The following is a 16,126-nucleotide window of genomic DNA, read 5'->3' on the forward strand; positions in this document are numbered from 1 at the left end:
CTCCCCTGTGTCTGTCTCTCTCTATACTCTAACTCACAGGTGGAGTGAAATATAATATTTTTTACTCTGTTATCTCCTACCCATTATTCATAACATCCATGATGAACATACTGGAAATTCCAACTGAAAAAAAATTTAGAGGGATCCAACTTAGAGGGATCCCTCTCCAGCTGATCTCTGAGCACAACCAGCAGCCCATGAGACAATACAACAATTCTGTGAACAGTTTCCCATTAGGGCAAGAGTTGGAAAACAGTCCAACAAACTGAACTGGGTGAAACTTGCAGTCAGAATTCACATGGTCCAGCACTCCTTGCATCTGGCAAACAGCAAGTTTCATTTAGGGATTTATCCTAAATGGTTTTATTTGAGGCATGTGACCAGTTTCTCTTTTCATAGGAAAAGTGTAACATGACCACAAAATCATTTCTGAGGAGAAAAGCACATATTTTCAGCAAATCTCTGAGCTAAGCTCTGACTCTAAGACTGTTTTTCTCATGGTTAGGCTTCCCAAATATACACAGCACAAGTCTAGTTTTATTGCACAAACCTGTGCCATGGTGGAGAGATCCCCCATTCTGCTTCCTCCTCTGTACCTGGCCTGGGCACGGAACATCCACTGGACAGGCCTTTCAAACCAAAGGGTGTGTCCATGGCTGCTTTCAGGACAAGTTTAACTTTCCCAGCTGTGGGACACTGTGTCCTCAGCTACACAGCAAACAAAACCAGAGCAAGTTACTCAGAGCAATGGCTCAGAAACCTCAATTGTAGGAGGTAGCACAGAGGAGTTCTGAGAGGAGAAGAAAAGGATGTGGTAGACAATTTGCTAATGCCCAGAAAGTCTGTGTCTGAACCAGTGAGCTGCATGCCAGGATGCCTCGGGGCAGGGCTGAGTCCATTGCTCTTTCCACAACAGCAGCTTTTTCTAAATTAAGATGTCTTTACACGCAGGACTCGGGAAACTTAATTCAGATTAACTGAAGTTGTGAATTTAAAGTGAATTAGCTAAACCACATTATATCTCTGTACAGACACACTCATCCAGTATTAAAAGGAACTTAGTTTTATCTCATTCTACTGAATTAAGAGCATTTTAATTCTAAGAATGCCCATGCAGGTATTAGTGGGTTGAATAAATAATGAAGTTACATGCTATGCTGGAGCTGAATGTGGCATAGGAAGTCTCCCCACTTTCATGATAAAAAATGCTCATTTCCCCCCACTTAAAAATAAGCTAACTAAAATTATCAGTTCAATTTTTCTAATTATCCATGCCTACAAATCTCAAGCTGCATTTAGAAAAACCTGCCTCTGGCTCTGTATTTTTCTTTTGTTTGAATCTGCCAGAGCATGTGTGTTGTTTAAAATATCAGAAGAAAAAAGAACATTGATATCATAAAAAATGGGGAAAGGCAACAGCACATAAGAAACATTCACATCATTACTTCGAGAAAAGCCAGACACCAGACCCCAGCCACATCTGCAACAATGGACCTGGATCTGGATTTGGCCTCCACTATTCCATGAGCCACTACTCTGACTACCTAACAGAGGATAATTCTCAAGTTTTAAAAGTGAGATTGTGGTGTTGTTTGTGAGTATCTAGGTATGTTTCCAGCTTACCTCAGCAGTACAGAGCTCTTACAGCTTCACCAAGGGTCATACAACACCACTACCCAGCTAATTGCTTGGACACAATATTTCTTCATCAAAGGGTTCAGCAAAAGTCATTTCACGGAGCAGAAATGGCAAGTAGTGGTAAATTCTATCTGTTGTTTAGGAAAGGAGACTTAACCTCTCTGCTTCACTTCACCTGGGATTGCTGGGAGAGCTTGCAGGAAATCAGAACCACAGACAACAGAAGTCCAGGTAGCACAAGGGAGATTGGCCAACTGCTTGAAGTGAGAGTGGTTTGGTAACTATGGTTAGTTACCAGAACCCAAAAGATCTTTCCTACAGAATATGTGCTACTTTCCATGCCACCCCTTTTTGAGTTGGAGAGGAAGCAATAAAAAGGATAAAGGATTTTTATTATAGATATTAAGTAAACAACACTCTGTCTCCAATGCAATCTTCCACAAGAAGGAAAACCAACTTCTCAAGCAAGTCCAGATTGTTAAACAGGAGACAGATGAAAGCACTGCCTCAGAATGCAAGGAAATCCCAGGCTGGCTGGTTGGGAAAGAATTAGCAATACATAATTAAAAAGAGCATTCTCCCCTTCCTCCTCCCTGAGGTGAACACAGGTCCTGCATATTATTGACTTCTCCATCAGCACCAGACAATGAAGCCATTGCTTGAGGTCTTTCTCATTTCTACCCAGGCTTTCAGTTGCTGGAGGTTGTTTCACACCAGTTACCAGCAGCGTCCGTGTGCAGTATGGGCTGTTCACATGTGTAGCTTTTGATGAAAGATTTGGCCAGTGGAGAACACCAGGAGGGAGGGAACCAGATGGTAGTTCTTATCATGACTTCCAGTAGAGGTTCAGTGGTCCCTTACTGGTGACCTTGATTGAGCACCAGTGGAGCCAACCCTCCTGCTCTTGTGTTTGAGTAGAGAGGAGCTCAGATCACATTTTACTGAACAGAGTAAATCCTGTCACTTGGTAATACCACCTGGAACACAGACTATCAGGATCCTCTCCAGGAAGAGCTACTGAAGGATCAGGAACATCCAGTATATTCGTCAAGGCCAACACACAGGGAAGACATGAGATACAGCTCAAAAGTACAGCACAGAAAGGCTCCTGCACAGGTAAAGGCAGGAGTGACTTAGAGCAGAGGATCGAGCCATGCAAAATGGAGCACTACAGAAAAAGCAACAAGGCAACACAGGTTATGCCTTCAGCACAAGAGCCAGGGGCTGCTGACAACAGGAAATTGAGAAAAAGCAGCACTCAAAACCAGCAAACAAAATAAACAGATGTGACTGACAGCCCGGAGTGATCCCTCCTCTACAGGCAACGAGATCAGCAACACACACCTTGCTACACCTGTCCCTCCTGATGTTTGAGACTGAGGACCACTCCAGCACAGTGCACAGGGGTGCAGCTGACCTGTGCTGTTCCTTGGTCCCCAACTCAAGGCAGGGAGTCTGCAAGAACGGGTTAAAAGCACATCATATGTGATAGTGAATACCCAGCTACACAGAACACTCAGTAAAGGCCAGAAACTCCCTCACCTCAGGGCATAACCAACCACTGACTTCCTCTCCACACAAGTTATTCCATAGTTGTTTGTTTTAGGAGTTCTTGTACCTTTCCCTCAAGCATCTGGTGTTTGCCTGTCTTGGAGAAAGGATGCCAGGCTAGACAGACAGATCATGGCTTCTTTCTGGTACGGCAATTACTGCATTCCACCCTGGAAGGGGGAGAACACACTGGGGAAAGCGAGGAATGTTAGATGGCAATTTCCAATAACACACGGCCCCATTAAATAGCCTTTCCTCTCCATCTGGCCCTGCCCAGTCATGAAGCAGAACACCAGGAGCACAGAGCAGCAAAACTTGGCCCTCTGCACTCTCAAAGGGTCCTGTGTTCCACCGCAGAATTTGGGAACAAAGCTGAGCAGGGCTCAGCTCTCACCCTGGAAGTCCTCACACATGCAAGAAGCAGGATGTTCCGATGCAAATAAATGTCTTACAAAACCAGGAGCAGAATTGTGGTGTGCAGCCCAAGTTAATACAAAATGCAGTATTTAAAACACTAGACACCACAGTCCCTCAACATCAGGCTGAGTCAGTTGTCCTATAAGATCTGGGCCTCTACTGCCAAAAAAAAAGGAGGTAAAACACATCAAAGGTTACCTACAATACCAATTCCCTGCAACCTTTGACTAAGTCGACCCACTTCCAGCAGAATAATAAATACCTGTGTCAGTCTATGAACTAGGGGCTTGGGATAGTGTTTATACTTGAAATGGGCATTTGGCAAAGCCTCTTTCTTCCTTCTCTGGAGCCAGAAGGCTCCCAGGCTCCCCAAGACAACTGTAATTTGGGAAACTCAGACCTGCCTTTCTACCTAAAAATTCTTCTCCCTGTTGACTTTGGCTCTGTGCCAGTTTAGCCGTCAATTCCAGGTCTCCCAACCTGTGTGTCAGCAGAAATTGCCAGTAGATATCTGCCCAGATTAGCTGCCCAGACACCATCTCACTTGAGGCCTGCTCATGGATACCCTTCTTGAAAGCAGCTGCTGCTGCTGTATTTATCCACTGGAGCCCTCATTTCCTCACTGCCCATCTGCTGCAGGGGAGGCAGAGCCACACAGATGAGACACAAATGACTGACAGGGAAGACCCTGCCACACCAAACAATAAACACCAGGAAATCCAAAGCCTGCACCTACCTCGTGAATTTGTGCTGTTTTTTAAAAACAGAAGCAGAATGTGGATAAGCAAGCACAGAAACGGTTGAACAACTTATCTAAGTTTAGACAAGCGGTATCTAAATAATGCTGTTTTATCTTATTACTGTAACAAATATAAGAATTGATTTAATAACCTAATGTTGGTTTTGGACAGTAGAGGTCTGCATCAATGGACCAAGACACTAATTATATTATCTTATCAAATCAGTGTATAATAATAGAAGTTCTCTATGCATTGATGGAACTAGGCTTAGCTCTGCTTGAGAAAATAATCCCTGAAAGACAGGGAATGAGACAGTATGTAGTAGGAACTCCTTGTGCATAGTCACTATTTTCTTTCCTTTTCAAAATATTACTAAGTATTATCTTTAAGGTATCGCATGACAAGAAATTTCCTCGATAATCTTTTATTGCTTGGTATTTAACCTCCCTCTATCTTTCTGAGAGGTAGTCAATACAATCCTCCAGAAGACTTAAGTAAAAGGGAAAGAACTACTGGTGCATATGCAGATCCATTCATTGTAAGCTGACAATAAAGCTTTTTCCATCAAGGTACAAGCAAAATGACTTGCTGACATTAACTGGCAAGTACTTTGCATTCATATGGTATCTTTCATCTACAGACTTCAAAGCATCTGACAGGAGGCAGGCAGGCGTTGTTTCGTCATCCTCCAAGAAAGAAGCTGAAGCAGAGTGGCAAGACCTCCCCAAGAAGGTAAAACCAATAGCAGAAATCTAAATTAACTGATACCCAGTCCTTAAAAATGAAGTGCTCTGCCCCCAGTACAAATTACATGTGCCCCAGAGAGCAGAACCACCACTCACCCACACCCTGCTGAGAACTGCTTGGGATTCTTTAAGAATGGAAAATTCATTCATGAGAAACTAAACAAACACACAACACAAGAATCCTCTTCTACACACAGGGAAATGGTGGGGATCTGAGACCAATCCAAATCTGAAGTTCTGTAGTGCCCCAAGGAGGAGCACTCCTTGAGTGAACCTGCAGAAGCACAGGTCTTCATTCATGAGGAGAGGAAGGGAAACCCTGCTACATAATCTAGCAAGTGTTTAAATAAACCTGGTCAGATGAAGATCTCTCCAGAGAAAAACTAGGACTGTAAGAAAGGTTACGGAAATAATTTTTAAAATGCCATCTTAAAGAGAGTAAGCCTTGTTTCAGCTCTTCACCTTTTTCTTATTGCTGAAGAAATGCTGACTGCCTAGAGTACTCAAAGGGTCAGCAGAAACACTTTCTAAACACAAATAGGGGGGAAAATCGCTGCACAGTGCTATTTTAAAAGAAGTGTATGGATTCCTCTAAGTTTTGGGAGCAACGAACAAAAAAGGATGCTGAAGCAATCTCTGGAGCAAGCAGTCTTTTAGCACAGAGAGACTGCAATAGAAATATTTTAAAATGCACTCTCTAGTTATGAGATTTCTCATGGCCTGGGGAGGTGGACAATATTAGAGGCCACTAAATCCTAAAGTTTATTTTTCTAAAAGTTTTCACTTCAAATAAAGCTTTGTTTTAAAATGTATGGGGCCAACTGTTAGAGCATTGAGATCCTGGTTATTAGCCAGCTAGAGCTCATGAATTATGTTTAGTGAGAAGTTTATTGGCTCAGTAAACACCATTCCAGTTCCCCTCACTCCTGAACTGTGGAAGCCAAACCAAGAGATATTCAATGCCACATCACCACTGGAACCAGAGCAACCATTAGGTGATTACAGACATTTTATTTTTTGTAAGGAATTTGCTATTGCATCATTTAATACACAGAAGTCTTTAAATTTACCAAGGCAATACACAAAGAGTAAGTAACTGTTTGGTCCTGTTTACCATCTTCTGGAGCAGGAATATTTGTTTCCATCTCATAACTTTCCAAGTCCACACACTACAGAAATGCAGTCCCTCGAACTCTTAGTAAGGCAGGGGTGGCAAGGAATTTATAACACCAGCAAGGCTGGAGTGGGCAAGCACAGGAGCTTTCTGATAAAACCATCATATGGAGTCGGGGCAGAGTATGGGACAGTAACAATCTGCATTTGTTTCCTATTATTGCCACTCTGTCTCAAGGAGACTCATAAAAATGGGGTCTATTCTGTGGTCTGAGACTTAGATGTTGCTCTTTTTAAGTTACACACTCAAGAACAACTTACACCATTATAACTTAATGACAGATCTGGCTACAACTCAGGCACAACCCAGGTAAGGCACCCATGAGTGCCCAAAATGGGGCCAGGGCAGCCTGAGGTGGCATTGGCTCTGCCTGGCCTTACACCCCTGTGTGCACAGCACCAGGAACCAGGAGAGCCAAACACAAGGTAAGCATCTCCAGGACCAGCAAGAATGATGTGTAGCTGTGCAAATCCAGAAGCAGCTTCTACTTATGTGGTGGCTTTGTCCTGAGCACAGAGCTGTTTTAGCTGATTACCTTTCACTGCCACGAGCTAAAGCCTCACATACAGAGAGTAAGCAATGATCAGTCAGTGTGCAGTGACTTGTTTGTGCGCTCGTTGTTCCAGCTCTCTGGAATAGCTGAAATATGCCAGAAGACTGTACAGGGACTATGTCAGTCCTTGAGGCAAGGAAAGTTAATTTAGTTGGAAGAGTAGGGATGTAAAAGAGAGTGCTATAATAACAGTAGTCTGTTCTGGTGGCAAAGTAAACTGGAACTGAAGGAGTTGAGGTTCTCTTCCTGGTTCTCTACATCTGTCACACCACCTTGGCCAAATAATGCATCTCTTTGTGTCTCTGCTTCCTCTCTCCCCTTTTTGCCTTTACTGTCCATTTAGACTGGGACATTCTTCAGGGAAGAGATTGTGCCTGTACAGCCCAGTGACAGCCTTAGGGTGACAAGTCCCTAAACCAAACGTAGTCCAATTTACATAACACATGAAATACATGAAATCATGTATTCTCATGTAAGTGCTCTTTCTGATATTCTGAGAATCATGATGCTAGAATCTGTCCATATGACAAAGAAGAACCTTGGCAGCACAGATCCTTAGTGTCCAACCTATCCCACAAGGGCATGCCAAGGCCATATCATCACACCATAATGAAGCACCTCTGGGGAGCAGGCACAGTTAAAATTTTTCCAACCCAGTAGTGGTGAAAGACAAGATACCCTTCTCTTTAAACTTAACCCTCTCCCTTCCAAAGAATGCCTGGAATTTCTACTATTTCTCAGCAGAGAGTGGAAGGCAAAGACTTGGCATGGGGCAAGACAGATAAGAGCAGTTGCCTTCTCTAGGTTTTGTTAACTCTGCATAATTGCTTAGGGCATGTGATGGTTAGAGAGAGGCACATCTGTCAGAGACAGACTACAAATCACTAGGATAATTCCAAGCAGACAAAATCTAGTTTACAATATGGCTGTAGTATATAAAACACCTCTGTAAAACTACTGTATAATTCAACTGCTGCAGGTTTCACTTACAAAGTAACGATACAGTTTTCCTTCTCCAAGACTGCCATTTAGGATCACTAAGATGTTGAGTAAAGTCTTGGCAGTCTTCTGGGACACAGTGAAGGTTGATTGTTGTTGGAACTTTCTCTAAGCAAGCCACATTTAAATACCATGTTTTGCAAAAGGCCCATATTGCCTTGCATGTGAATTCAAGTTCCTTTACCAGTTTAAAATCTGGGTCAGAGCAATTTGCTTACATTTGGAGTCCTTTTCCAAAGTTAATGGTGTGTGGGATTTGGAGTTGCAGATACAGGACAACCGGATACTCTGCTATTATCTGCTCTGCATCATGCATCTACCATCTACAGTTTTCCTGCTAAGCTTTGTTCATATGTACAACCCACTCCTTCAGCAGTTGCACACTCAGCATCCTAATGATATTATTCTTGGCCATCCTTTTAAACTCACAGGTAAATGCATGAGAGTGGGCCCTGCTGGATTCTCAATACAGTTTTTAGATGGCTCCAGATTACATCTGGCCAAGGGTGGAAGTTTTGATAAGCAGTCTGAAGTTGAGAGCTTTTCTATTCAAATAGGATGTTGACTCCTGCTGACTCTGTATCTGTCACTTCTCTGGTGATAACTAGATTACCCAAATGTACTATGCTCAGGGCTACATCAGACCACCACTTGGAAGATCCAGTTAGTGCTACATACAGCTGCCAAATTGCTGAGCCAAATTTCACACAGGGATCACGCACAACAACAGTGACAGTTGATGTTTGTTTCACTTTGCCGTTCAAGAAGGTACTTTTGGATTACTAATATCTTGTATGACTTGGGTGCTGGCTAATTCAGTGATTATTTTATTGTATCATGACAGGCAGCTGTTAGCTGGATCCTATGCCCTCAGCACACATGTTTAAGTCTCTGTGATCTGGAAATTTAGGTGTCCCACCCAGAGCTATGGTCCTGCCCATATTTATTTCAGCGCTTCTTGGAAAAAGAAAGAAAGGAAGGAAATAAGAAAGAAGCCCAAAACCACAACACAAATTTGCCACTTAAACTTACTGACAGAACTGACCTGCAAACTACAAGACAGTAACAGAGAATTATGATATTCACACTTTCTCATAGTATTCCTCCAGGTATAGTATATAATATTTCCTTAATACAAACCACTTTGGAGTGACAGTCAATGAAATACATTAAATACAAATATTGGGTTTAGGATAAAACTGTGGTTCCTACCTATGGGCTTGTAAAGGAAAAGTCAGCAGAGCCTTACTCTTCTTGTAGGTATATTCTGAAGTTTCATCCCCTTGTTCACAAGCCAGGCAGAATAAAAATATCCACCTACACTAAACCAAAGGGAGCCACTCGTAACCCAGACACAACCACAACAGACATTCTCGACAGTCCTTGGCTTAATAGAACACTGCTTTGTGGTTATACCCACCACTAGGATTTCATCTTGCAAGTTCTAGCACGTTTAATTTATTCCAGGTCATACATCAAATATAATATTAAAATTTGAGATGGCATTTGAGATTGAGACTTTCTTTTGCAGTTTGAGTAGAGAGAACATGGTTGAGACTGTGGGTGCATGAGCATATTAATACCTAAACACAAACCTGCAGCCATCACTCAAGAAAAACAATTGGTCTTTAAGAGGGGAAAAAAGTTGTAAAAAGAATCAATTCCATTAAATAGCTCTATAAATCAATTCCACCAAAAATCAATGGGAAACTACATCCACAAGGTGCCAAGTAACTCCCACACATCAGGTGCAACTGTCCGTGACAGAGGCCATGCAGCAGCTCTGCCTGCCGGGAATCCAGGCAGCCAAGGGCTGAAGTAGGGACCTGGCACTGCCCACGCTGCCCTCCCACTCCTCCCACAGCACTTCAGCCCTGCCTGCTCAGGGGGAGCTGCTGAGACCCCCAGGAAAGCAAGAGCACTGCTCCCTGCCGGGGCCTGCACACGTGTTCCATGGAGCCCACACTGGGATCGGCACCACGCTCCCAGGGGCCACACAGACACAGCAGTGGGCAAGTCCCTCGTAAAAATCAGTGGATGAAAACTCAAGTTTCCTGTTAGAGCCACGTGTCTTACATGCCTAGGTCTAAAATGAAGCACTTGGGATTTTCCAACAGGCTTTGTGCCACATCAAGTATCCCCAAAGGGGAGTTGGCTTATGCACAGATACGGGGAGGGTGGTAGGGGAACATTTGGGATGTGGGGCCCATGAGCCACCAGCACACAGTAAATCACACACCGGTTAAACAAAGAACTTGTTTAAGCACAAGTTCATAAGTTTCACATTGTGTCAGTCTTGACAGTTCAGTGACTCCCCAGTGACTGTGCCAGGCCATTGCCCTCTCACTTTCAAAGTGCAGCTCAGTTGCATTTTCACATTTATGGGTGGTGGATGCCCCTTCAATGACTGGAGAAACCCTTGGGGCTTTCATTTTGTGCTGGCAGCTCTCAAATGACTTTAGAAACAACCCCCCCAGGGCTTTTGTTCTGTGTGGCAGAGCAGAGAGGGCATGGAAGATTCTGGCTTTGTTAAAACCTGCAGAAAAATTCATGTCCTGTGTCTTCCCCTTCATGTGCTCCACGTGTGCTGTCATGTCTCTGGACCATTACAGACACACACTAAGAAATTCAGACCAAGCATTTTTGCAATAGAAAAACTTGATGAGTTGGCCTCTGCTATTCAGCACTAAGTACCAAAACCCATTTTTTCCTGTTGTAACTGAATGTCAAGAGTAACTGAGTTCAGTTATTGCACACAGAAACACTCATGTCTAGTACTATTCACCTATATTTAAAATAGAGAAAGAGTGCATATATGTGTATAGCAAATAATGAACAATTTAACGAGAAGGCTCAGGACTGTCCGTGGCAGAGAGTGAGACAATCTACTGCTTCTATCCAAGGCTCTGTGACCCAACTGCAGGAGGGATCTGATCAGCAAATTGCATCTTTTAGCAATCAGCACCCTCAACTTACTGATTTCAGTGGGATTTGAGAGCAGTTGATATCAAACCTTTCATCAGTCACAAGTTTCCCTTAGATGTAAGGACATGCCGTTCTGGAAAGCAAGACTTTGACATAAGCTGGAGGTTTGATGTCAAGAATAAGTGGGAATTGTACAATCAGAAACTTCAATCTAACCACTGGTATCTGGCAAGACAAAGCAGCAACACATTCAAGTTTGTCTCTTTTGGAATATTCCTTAAAACTTTATCATATGATTCTTCTGCTCCCAAAGAATTAATCAAATATTAAAAACTATACTAAGGGAAGCTGAAGAATGTTCTCAGTAGAACAGCCAGATTTTCCTGCAATTAAGAGTGAATGTTCTTCATTTTGCAGTGATACTTTATTTACTGGGATTTCAGTTTCATACAAGTCAGGGGAAAAAAAAAGATTTTTGCCAAGTGGCCTTCAGGTATTATAATAGGAAGGGTGTTTGCAGAGAGTTTTGAAACACAGATCCTGTTCTAAAGAGAGTCTCCATGCACAGACAGATGCCACACCAACACTTGCATGGATGTAACCCGAAACTATTTGGTGACTCTCTGAAGATCTGCAGTAGCTCAGAGTGAAGAAATTACTGTTATATTGATGAAGGACAGCCCAAGACATGGTGCAAAGTTTGTGTGGAAAGAGACAGAGAAAACAGATAGGAATAGACACAGCTCAGGGAATGAAGAGATTACAGTGATACAGCAAATATGTAGGAATGGTTGGAAAAAGCAAGTATGTGCACAACTGAGGACCCTGGAGGAAGCAAAGAATCCCACAGGTTAGACAACCAAAGCATAAATTGCAATAAGCAGACATTACGGACTAAGAGTTGAAGCCAGCACAGGGATCCAAAGTGTCAACTTGCATTTAAAGACTATCACAGTTAAAAGCATACACCAAATTGCATAATAGACAAATGAAATGAATTGAAAGAGTAATCTGTGGAAATAGACTCAGAGAGAGGATTGTAAGGATTTTTTTTTTTAAATCCTGCTCCCAAACTCTTTTATACTCAAGGAAAAAAAAATCTTAAATCCCATTTCCTGCCACTGTAGGGCTAAAAAGTTAAAACCATATTTCATAGCAGTTAACGTGAAACAGGATTACTGTGCCGACTTGTTCTTAAAGAGCAAATACATTTTAAAAACTAGATTTGGAAGGAGGTATATTTCTTTCTGACAAATCCTCTGACAAGAAGCAGGATGAAGAAAACATATTTTCTCTATGACTTCTGGGGATGAACAGAATTTAAAAGTTGTTGCCCTCAGTAGAATTGATGTACTCTTCCAATTGGACTTTTTTTGTTCAGTCATTCACTGTAGAGACTGACTTAATATGAATAATTGTGCTTTTCTTCCCTACTCAGATGAAGTACTTGCACTCTTCTCAATGAAGGCAAAAGAAATGCTTTGTTAACATTAGGTTTAAAATAAGCCAAGAAGGTCTTATGAAGAAGATCCAATGACCCATTGGAAGGAATAACTTTTTAATACCTGCCAGGGAACTGCCTCCTGAGAAAAAGAAAGATTCAAACCCCTACCCAAGCAGATATGCCAGTCTCTGACACGGCAGTACCACAGTCTACATGGGACTTCCCTGTGTCAAAGCCTTTTACACAGAGAGCACTTGGGCAGCGAGCGTGTGACACACATCCAGCGAGACTCCTCATGTCTCTACTGTTTTCTCTTGAGCCTCTGAACTGTGACCTCAAAGCAAATGAATCTGAGAAGAAAATACATTAATCAGGCATTCACTCAGCCAGGCTCGGGATTTTTAAAGCAGGGATCTGAATCAGCTCTATCACCTCCCACTTCTTTTCCTGATACAATTAGTCAGCATCTGCCCCGGCAGCCAACCCGCTGCCTCTCGGAGGGGGGGACAAGCAGCTGCAACTCCCTTGCCCACTGCTACCTCCTGCCAGGCTGCAGAAACACGGAGAACAGCCTACTGAATTCATCTGGTGAAGGTTAGCATCCCTTCCCTGCGCTCAGGGGAGCAAGAGGAGCTGAGAACAGCTACCACTTCCAGCCCCTTTGATTCCCTGCTCCAGCCCAAGTGCAGGTTCAGACGCGTCCCAGCCACACCTCTCCCCACCTTGGGCCAAGGCCATGCCAGCTCTACACACCTGTTGGAGGCTTCCCCACATTTTAAGGGAATCCCCAGAAGGGGATTTGCAGGTGCTCTGCTCCCTTCAAAGAGTTCAGGCAACAAATCAGCCTGGGAAATTGGACCCACAGCATTCGATGTGGCCCTCTGACCTTTTCCGAAATGTTCTCAGCCCACCAGGCTGGCAGGAGCTGAGAGTTTTGAAAGAAGCATGTGCTTTTAAAATCCAGTTGAATTTTTGCTAGGGAAACTTTACAAAGGCATCATTAGGGTATCCACAGGAGTTTTGCAATTTTAGGTTGCACGTGATTACAGCAAATAAACAGGTGTGCAAGTCAGGGTCGGAAGCGAGCTTCTACTTAAAGCCCACCTCACCAGGCACTTGGAAGATAAATAAACCCCCCAAGCAGTTCTGTTTTACCCAACAGCTCTAAGGCTCCAGCCCCACTCCTAGGGCTGGATTGTGCAAGTTCTTACTCGAGCAGTCACACCGGGTTCAAGCAAAGTGCCTGAGTAAGCATTTGCAGAATCTGACCCCCCCAGCCAGTTATCTATACGGCACCTATTTGTGCCTTGCATTGCAAGCTCTTTAGCCAGGGACATGGGCTGGGAGTATATTGTCTGCTGCAATGTGCTTTATCTCCATTTATAGCATTAAATCTAATTTTTGGTGCCAAGTGCAGCATTACCCTTACAATGACATCTATTAAAGACAGTTTTCCCTGAAGACTCTGGTCTAACCAACAACCAGTTTGCACTGTTCATTTTTTTAATTTTACTGCAAAACCACCATGTTCATACTACTTCTCCACTTCTTTAATTTCAAGTATTTTCTTAAAAAACAGTATGACAGGCACTGAATTACAGAAATCCCACATCCTGGCATTACACTGACTTCACTTGAGATGCTGCCATCCTTCCTTCCCTGAAGATTTAAAAACTGGGAACTTAAAACAAATTTCAAGCAGCAAACTTGACTGGTTAGTCTCCAGTAATGTGTAAGTTTAGCAGAGGCAGACTTGCTTTCCCCATGCCATCAGCAGCATTCCTGATGGGCACCCAGCCCCATCCCCCCTCCCAAGGCACAGAAGAGGAGGGGTGGGACAGCAGCATGGCACAGCATGGAGCAGTTCTGATGGAAAAAAAATCTGCAAGTTCCCCTGAAATGCTGCGTCCTGCATGCCTCAAAGGACAGCTGCTACCTTCTCACTTACAAAAACGTGACCCCAGCCAGTCAATCTACAGCACTAATGCTGTCAGATACCCTCCCACTCATCACTTTTGATGGTCAAAGCCATTGTAATGAAGAAGCTTCCCCTCCACCTCAGAAGGGGATGTGCTTTGCTTTTGCTCCAGGAAGGTTTAGGGAGGGTGCTTTGGGTTTTTGAGGTTTTGGTGAAGGTACAACCCAAGCTGTTTTAGATAAACACAGAGGTAGCATGAGTCCATGTGTAACCACAGAGGAAGCAAGCACAAATAGGCAAATGTTCTGAATAATGGCAGTAGATGCACAGAGAAACTTGCTTGGACTCACCTAGACTCCTTTCCCCCTTTCTTGTCCAACCAGTTACTGGATGGGGCACATCCCAGGCCTCTGGCGTATGGTATTAGATGCTCTGGGCATTAGAAGATAACTACTGATAAGTCTTTTGAAATGGTACAGCTGGTGTCATGTAGCCCAAGTCCCTGTTCATATGAACTCTCAAAATTTGGAAGGGAGAGGGCGATTTTATTTCCTACAAGTGAAAAAGAGAAGCTGAAGTGCTTCACCAGTTATTTGTATATACTGGAAGAGGAAGCTGGTTCGTCGGGCTGTGGCCACGGCTTCTGTTCTGTTAGGGAAGAACCCATGGGCAGCTATCAGCAAGTCAAATAAACACCTCCAAAAAGGTTACATGAAGATGCCAGAGACAGAGCTGTAAGTCACCGATTACTAATTATGAAAGCATCTTGAGATCTTTGGCTGGAAGGGATCTCTTTTCTGGATAGGCAGATATTTTAATTCCATACTCCAGTGATCACTGTTCCAGCAGGACCCTTAAAATATTTTTTCTTCCATGACTATCCTTGTTGCTAGTTACACCTCTATGCAGCTTTTAAATAACTGCACGATTTCCAGTACTACAGCTCTATCAAATCTACTAGTTTTCTCTGCTTTTGGTTCCACTTACAAAGACATTGAATTATTAGTACAGCATTCAGCTTCAAATCCTCCTGCACGATTAACAGGGTGAAATATTATACAATGGGAACTACTGCTGTTATTTACTGTTCATTAAATGCTAATGGAAATTCAGCCCATCTTCAAAATATCATGGCCTTACACAGGCAGAGGTAGAGAGGTACAGACAGATTAAATGATTTTTCCAGATTCAAACAATAAATCAGTGGCAAGCAAATTCTCATACTCAACTCTTTGTTTTAGGCACTAAAATAGAGACTGTCAGAATGAAGCTGATGGTCCTCTGTCCACACTCTTTCCCTCGCTCAGGAGCTGAGGAATATCAATTCAGCAATTAAACCCATCACTTACAAGTAGCAACCAGAAACTGGGAGACCCAGCCTGACTGGAATAAGCCAGCTGACTGCAGCTACTGAAAAGAGGTCCACACTTGGGGAAATACTCAAGACATTCCTTCTCCAAGGCACCACCCATAATAACAGGCCAACAGTCTCAAACACCTCTGCATCTTGGATGGATACGCAGAACCGCATACATTAAACTGCTTTTCTTGGAGCTCATTTCAGAATGCTGCCAGCTTGTAAACAGCAGAGTCAGTTTTGCTGCCAACACAATTTTTACCTAGAGCAAACGGAAGTGCTTTTCCAAGAATTTCCAAGACTGTTGCGTCACGCTGAGCACTGGCATTGCACCACACAACCCGGGGAGGGAAGACACAAATACAAGCTGCTGCTCGGCACACCCTGAGAGGGATTATTTAGAGGTATTTCTTTATTTCCAGGAAGAGACTCAGTGCAAAACAGACCTTCCAAAAAGTCCCAGTGTTCACTGCAGGGGAGTACAGTTTCATTAATACTTTCAATGCTGTAGCAAAAAGTGAATAATTTTTATATAGCCGGCACGTTTCAATTTTCATTACACTTTTGAAAGCCTTGTTTGATAAAGTACAGTGGAGACTAAGAAATGTAGCATTTCTGAAGGACTGGAGAGCAATCTTCTCTAGCCTCCTTCCCCCACTGTGGG

General features: G+C 43.2%; 1 protein-coding gene and 1 long non-coding RNA gene across 2 annotated transcripts in view; one reads left to right on the forward strand and one right to left on the reverse strand.

The window, feature by feature from the left end:
* Positions 1-16,126, reverse strand: part of HIC2 (HIC ZBTB transcriptional repressor 2) — a 72,140-nt gene that overhangs the window by 48,202 nt on the left and 7,812 nt on the right. The window lies entirely within an intron of this gene.
* The window catches only part of LOC113970552, a 65,005-nt gene that overhangs the window by 3,677 nt on the left and 45,202 nt on the right, over positions 1-16,126 (forward strand). The window contains exon 2 of the long non-coding RNA XR_003535202.1: positions 4,987-5,078. This is a non-coding gene — a long non-coding RNA (uncharacterized LOC113970552). The remainder of the gene's footprint in view (positions 1-4,986; positions 5,079-16,126) is intronic.

The sequence above is a fragment of the Neopelma chrysocephalum genome, unplaced genomic scaffold (assembly GCF_003984885.1).
Source record: "Neopelma chrysocephalum unplaced genomic scaffold, ASM398488v2 Primary Assembly neopelma1_77, whole genome shotgun sequence".
NCBI classification, from domain to species: Eukaryota; Metazoa; Chordata; class Aves; order Passeriformes; family Pipridae; genus Neopelma; species Neopelma chrysocephalum.